Source organism: Lathyrus oleraceus, chromosome 6 (genome assembly GCF_024323335.1).
Source record: "Lathyrus oleraceus cultivar Zhongwan6 chromosome 6, CAAS_Psat_ZW6_1.0, whole genome shotgun sequence".
In the NCBI taxonomy this organism is placed as follows: Eukaryota; Viridiplantae; Streptophyta; class Magnoliopsida; order Fabales; family Fabaceae; genus Lathyrus; species Lathyrus oleraceus.
In genome coordinates, this window is record NC_066584.1 from 239540358 (window position 1) to 239546657 (window position 6300).

Genomic DNA, 6300 nt, shown 5'->3' on the forward strand with positions numbered 1-6300 from the left:
GATTCAGTGGATCTAGCAGGAGAGGGTGTCGCGTTCAGATTGTAGAGCCAGTTACTGCGGTTATGAACATTAGTCCTGGGATTGGGTAAGGTGAATAGGCAAAGAACTTGGTTATTAATTATAAGCTCGAACTCGTCAGACCCTTGGTTTGCTATAAACATGGCATTGAAGAGGAAGGGTATACTCATAATAGTAATGCCACAGAAGGGGCTTAAGTCAAGCATAGGTTGACGTAATCCGAGTGCATTACCAATCATGGTTATCAAACCGCCTACTCTAATAGGTGCTCGCTCATCTTGGATAAGGTGGTCTAAATTTGCTAGCATAAAGGTGGCACCGTTTACTGGACAGTTCTGGGAAGCACAGAATATGATGAAGAGTTCATCACGTGAAACTGAAGTACTGTATGACTTCTCTCCAAATAAGGTGTGGGTCAAGATCCTATGGAAGTAACGAAAAGCCGGGTTATGAATGTTTCCAGAGAGAAACTCATGTTCCTCGGGCTCATCATTTCCAGTCAAACTACCCCAAAAGTGTTCAAGTTCTCTATATTCAAAAAGTTCTTCCTGGCTCACTGTGAATGTATCAAGGGAGGTAGGGAAACCCAAAAGGTTGGTAAAGTCTCTAATATTAAATTGGTACTCCATGTTGAACATTCTGAACTGAATAAAACCTCTGCTAATTCCTTTCCCATGGCTGGGTAGATAGATTAGGGAGCTAAGGAATTCTAGTGTTAGTCTCCGGTAGGTGACGAAATGTCGTAGGATAGGAGATGTTTCCCACCCTATCTGATTCAGCAAAAACAGGACACTTTCTCTTAGTCCAAGGGCGGTCATAGCCCAGTCATCAGCATATAAACTAGGTAACATCTCTCTCGTGGCTAGTTCTTCAAATTTTAGTTTGTGAGCCATTCCTCTGAATTTGATACCCATACGGTCAATATGTCCCATCTGGTTAGTGTTAGCTAGAGAAAAGAAAACATGAGTTTTAGTCAGGATTTGGCCAAATGCCGAAAGAAGAGAAAAGTTTAGAAAAATTAAAATAAATCAAGAATGAATACTAAACAAAATTTTAATAGAAATAAAATAAATAAAAATTAAAATTTTGTGGGTTGTCTCCCACTAAGCGCTTTGTTTAAATGTCGCAAGCTCGACAAAGAAACTATCAAATATAATTTATAAATACTGGAGGCATTTCGTCTAAATGTAGGATTTGCGAATCTTCATTGGTTTCCGCACAATGATAGTGTTTTAGACGTTGCCCGTTTACGGTGAACGGTTCTGTGGATTTGCCTTTAATTTCTACCGTTCCACTGGGAAAGACGTTAGTGATATGAAAAGGACCTGACCATCTGGATCGTAGTTTTCCCGGAAATAACTTTAGCCTAGAGTTAAATAAAAGGACTGCATCGCCTTGCTGGAAGATTTTCCTTGATATACGCTTGTCATGCCATTGTTTTGTTCTTTCTTTGTAGATTCGGGCATTTTCATAGGCGTCTCTTCTGAGTTCCTCTAATTCGTTTATGTCAAGGATTCTCTTTTCACCGGCGGCCTTATAGTTTAGGTTCAGATTTCTAGTAGCCCAATAGACTTTATGTTCTAATTCTACCGGGAGGTGGCAGGATTTTCCATAAATGAGCTTAAATGGGGTCGTCCCTATGGGGGTTTTATAAGCAGTTCGATACGCCCATAAAGCTTCTGGTAATTTTAATGACCAATCTTTCCTTGAAGTGGCGACTGTTTTTTCTAATATTTGTTTAATCTCTCTGTTGGACACTTCCACTTGCCCACTGGTCTGAGGGTGGTAAGGTGTCGCTACTCTATGCCTTACGCCATACTTAAACAGTAGTTTTTCGAGTACCTTGGATATGAAATGTGATCCACCATCACTGACTACTATTCTTGGGATGCCAAATCTCGGAAATATTATATTCTTAAAGAGTCTAGTTACTACTTGGGTGTCATTTGTTGGAGAAGCTATAGCTTCGATCCATTTTGAAACGTAGTCTACCGCCACGAGTATGTATTTGTTACCGAAAGAGGATGGAAAAGGTCCCATGAAGTCTATTCCCCACACGTCGAAAATCTCTACTTCCAAAATACCTTTTTGTGGCATCTCGTCACGTCTAGATATGTTTCCTGTGCGTTGACATCTGTCACATTCCTTAATAGCCGCATGTACGTCCTTCCATATATTTGGCCAATAAAAGCCGGATTGTAGGATTTTAGAGCAGGTCTTGGATGTACTTGCGTGTCCACCATAAGGAGCGGAGTGGCAGTGTTGGATTATATTTTCTACCTCTTCTTCGGGTATACATCGACGGAAAATACCATCGGGGCCTCTTTTGAAAAGTAAGGGATCATCCCAGTAATAGTGTTTTATGTCGTAGAAGAATCGTTTCTTCTGCTGGTAGGATAAAGTAGGTGGAACTATTCCGGCGGCTAAATAGTTGATGAGATCAGCGTACCATGGCGTAACAGATATAGCTAAGGTGGTTTCTACTTGCTTGTCAGAGTTATTCTCTTCCAAAGTAGCTATAAGTTTATCGTACGAGAAATCATCATTAATTGATGTTCTTTCCGGTTCAAGGTTCTCAAGTCTAGAGAGGTGGTCTGCTACTACGTTTTCGGTTCCTTTCTTGTCTTTGATTTCCAAATCGAACTCTTGTAGTAACAGGATCCATCTTAGGAGTCTAGGTTTAGCATCCTTTTTTGTTAAGAGGTATTTGATAGCAGCGTGGTCAGTGTAAACTATTATTTTGGCCCCGACCAAGTAAGAACGAAATTTATCTAGCGCAAACACAACTGCTAGGAGTTCTTTCTCGGTTGTGGCGTAATTCATCTGTGCTTCATCTAGAGTTCTACTTGTGTAATATATAACGTGAAGCTTTTTATCCTTTCGTTGTCCTAAAACAGCACCTACAGCATAATCGCTGGCATCGCACATTATTTCGAATGGTTCATTCCAGTCGGGTGTCTGCATTATGGGTGTGGAGATCAATGCTTGCTTAAGCGTTTGAAATGCTTCTAAACAGTTATTGTCGAATATGAATTCAGCATCTTTCATCAATAGTCCGGTTAAAGGTTTAGTTATTTTAGAGAAGTCTTTGATGAATCGTCGGTAAAAACCGGCGTGTCCTAAGAAGCTTCGTACTTCTCTCACGGTTTTAGGGGGTTGAAGGTTTTCGATTACCTCTATTTTGGCTTTGTCTACTTCAATTCCTCTATTTGATATAATGTGTCCTAAAACAATTCCTTCTTGTACCATAAAGTGGCATTTCTCCCAGTTAAGTACTAAGTTTACTTTTACACATCGCTCAAGAACTCTTTCTAGGTTTTCAAGGCATTCTTCAAAACTTTGTCCGCATACGGAAAAGTCATCCATAAATACTTCCATGATGTTTTCGAGAAAATCGACGAAAATTGCCATCATGCATCTTTGAAAGGTTGCAGGAGCATTACACAGGCCAAACGGCATTCGTCTATAAGCGAAGGTACCAAAAGGGCATGTGAACGTTGTCTTTTCTTGGTCATCAGGATGAATTGGTATTTGAAAGAAGCCTGAATAACCGTCTAGATAACAGAAATGTGAATGTTTTGCCAATCGCTCTAGCATCTGGTCAATGAATGGTAAAGGGAAGTGATCTTTTCGGGTTGCTTTGTTTAGTTTCCTATAGTCAATGCACATTCTCCATCCCGATTCGATTCGTTTGGTTATAGTTTCCCCTTTTTCGTTTTCAATAACGGTTATGCCTCCTTTCTTTGGTACTACGTGTACAGGACTAACCCATTTGCTATCAGATATAGGATATATAATACCTGCCTCTAATAACTTGGTTATTTCCTTCTTCACTACCTCACTTAGGATCGGGTTTAGTCTTCTCTGGTGTTCCCTAGAAGTTTTACAGTCTTCTTCTAACATGATGCGATGCATACAAATAGAAGGACTTATTCCTTTAAGATCGGTGATGTTGTAACCTAGTGCGGTTGGGTATTTTCTTAAGATATGTAGGAGTTTTTCTGTTTCGAGTCTTCCTAGGTCAGCATTAACTATCACTGGTCGTTCAAGCTCTAAGTCTAGGAATTCATATCTCAGATTCTTGGGAAGTGTTTTCAGGTCTAAGGTTGGTTTCTTAAGGCATTGCGTAGGGTCCGGTGTTATTGCTAAACATTGGTTAAGTTTGTCTTCTACCAGGTAATCAGATGATTTGTCTTTTTCTAACTCCGTTTCTTTTATGCATTCATCGATGATATCCATGAAGTAACATGTATCTTCTATTGCAGGTGCTTATACAATGAATTAAATAATGTATTCAATTTCTTTCTTCTCCTACTTCGAAGGTGAGTCGTCCTCGTTTTACGTCTATGATTGCACCGGCAGTTGCTAAGAACGGTCTTCCCAGTATAATGGGTGTAACTTCATCTTCTCTAATATCCATAATTATAAAATCAGTTGGGATGTAGAATTGACCTATGCGTACGGGAACGTTTTCAAGAATTCCTACAGGATATTTTACGGAACGATCTGCTAGTTGCACAGACATTTTAGTTGGTCTTAATTCTCCCATTTCAAGTCTCTTGCATATGGATAAAGGCATAACACTAATACCGGCTCCTAAATCGCATAAGGCTTTGTCAATGACAAATTTTCCTATGTGACAGGGTATAGAAAAACTACCTGGGTCTTTAAGTTTAGGAGGCATATTTTGTATTATAGCACTACATTCAGCAGGGAGTGTAACGGTTTCGCTATCTTCAAGTTTCCTTTTATTAGAAAGAATTTCTTTTAAAAACTTGGCGTATGAGGGCATTTGCGTAATAGCTTCTGTAAACGGAATAGTGACGTTTAATTGTTTTAGTAGGTCGACACATTTTTTAAATTGGCCCGCATCTTTGGTTTTAACAAGCCTTTAAGGGTAAGGGATCGGTGGTTTATAAGATGGAGGAGGTACATAAGGTTCCTTCTTTTCTACGGTTTCCTTATTACTCTCTTCCTTTTCCTTAGGTCTATTTTCTTCCTCAGTTGACTTTTTAGGGTTTTGGTTTCCTATCCTTGGATCAGACGGTCCTTCCACTTCCGTTCCACTTCTTAATATGATTGCATGAGCGTGGCTTCTCGGGTTAGGTTGGGGCTGTCCAGGAAATGTACCAGTTGGGGCAGCAGTAGGCGCTTGTTGTTGAGCTACTTGTGATATTTGCGTTTCCAGCATTTTGTTATGAGTAGCCAGGGCATCTACTTTGCTTGCTAGTTGTTTAATTTGTTCGCCAGTGTGTACATTCTGGTTTAAGAAATCTTTATTGGTTTGCTGTTGAGAAGCTATAAAGTTTTCCATCATGATTTCCAAGTTGGATTTCCTAGGGGCGTTATTGTTGTGTGTAGATGGGTTCGATTTCTGATATCCCAGAGGTATAGCTGGGGCTTGATTTGGAGATTGTCCGGGTGCGTACAAAGCATTATTACTCTTATATGAAAAGTTTGGATGGTTCTTCCAATTTGAGTTATAGGTATGCGAGTAGGGGCTTCCTTGAGCATAGTTTACTTGTTCTGCTTGGATTCCTATTAAGAGTTGACAATCTGTAGGAGTGTGACCTTGGATTCCGCAGACTTCGCAATTCTGAGTTATAGCAACTACGGTGGCTGGAGGTGATACATTTAAACTTTCAATTTTCTGGACCAGAGCATCCACTTTTGCATTAACATGATCAAGGTTACTTATCTCGTACATGCCGGTTTTCGTTTGAGGTTTTTCCACCATTGTTCGTTCGGTTCCCCACTGATAGTGGTTTTGAGCCATGCTTTCGATAAGCTGGTAAGCATCAGCATAAGGTTTGTTCATTAGTGCACCACCTGCGGCGGCATCTATTGTTAACCTTGTGTTGTACAGGAGACCATTATAGAATGTGTGAATTACTAACCAGTCTTCTAAACCATGGTGTGGACAAAGTCTCATCATGTCTTTGTATCTTTCCCATGCTTCGAAAAGAGACTCGTTATCTTTCTGTTTAAATCCATTTATCTGGGCTCTTAACATAGCTGTTTTGCTTGGCGGAAAATATCGGGCAAGAAAAACTTTCTTCAACTCGTTCCATGTGGTGACAGAGTTGGAAGGGAGAGACTGAAGCCATCTTCTAGCGCTATCTCTTAATGAGAAAGGAAAAAGACGAAGTCGAATTGCCTCTGAAGTGACACCATTAGCTTTAACAGTATCAGCGTATTGGACAAATACGGATAAATGAAGGTTTGGATCCTCGGTAGGATTTCCAGAGAATTGGTTCTGTTGTACTGCCTGCAACAGCGAAG

General features: G+C 40.1%; 1 non-coding gene across 1 annotated transcript; it reads left to right on the forward strand.

Annotated features, from left to right (window-relative positions):
- The first annotated feature begins 5924 nt into the window (after positions 1 to 5924).
- Positions 5925 to 6031, forward strand: LOC127099832 (small nucleolar RNA R71). Its single transcript, XR_007794299.1, has one exon. It is a non-coding gene; the product is annotated as a small nucleolar RNA R71 (small nucleolar RNA).
- Positions 6032 to 6300: the final 269 nt, after the last annotated feature.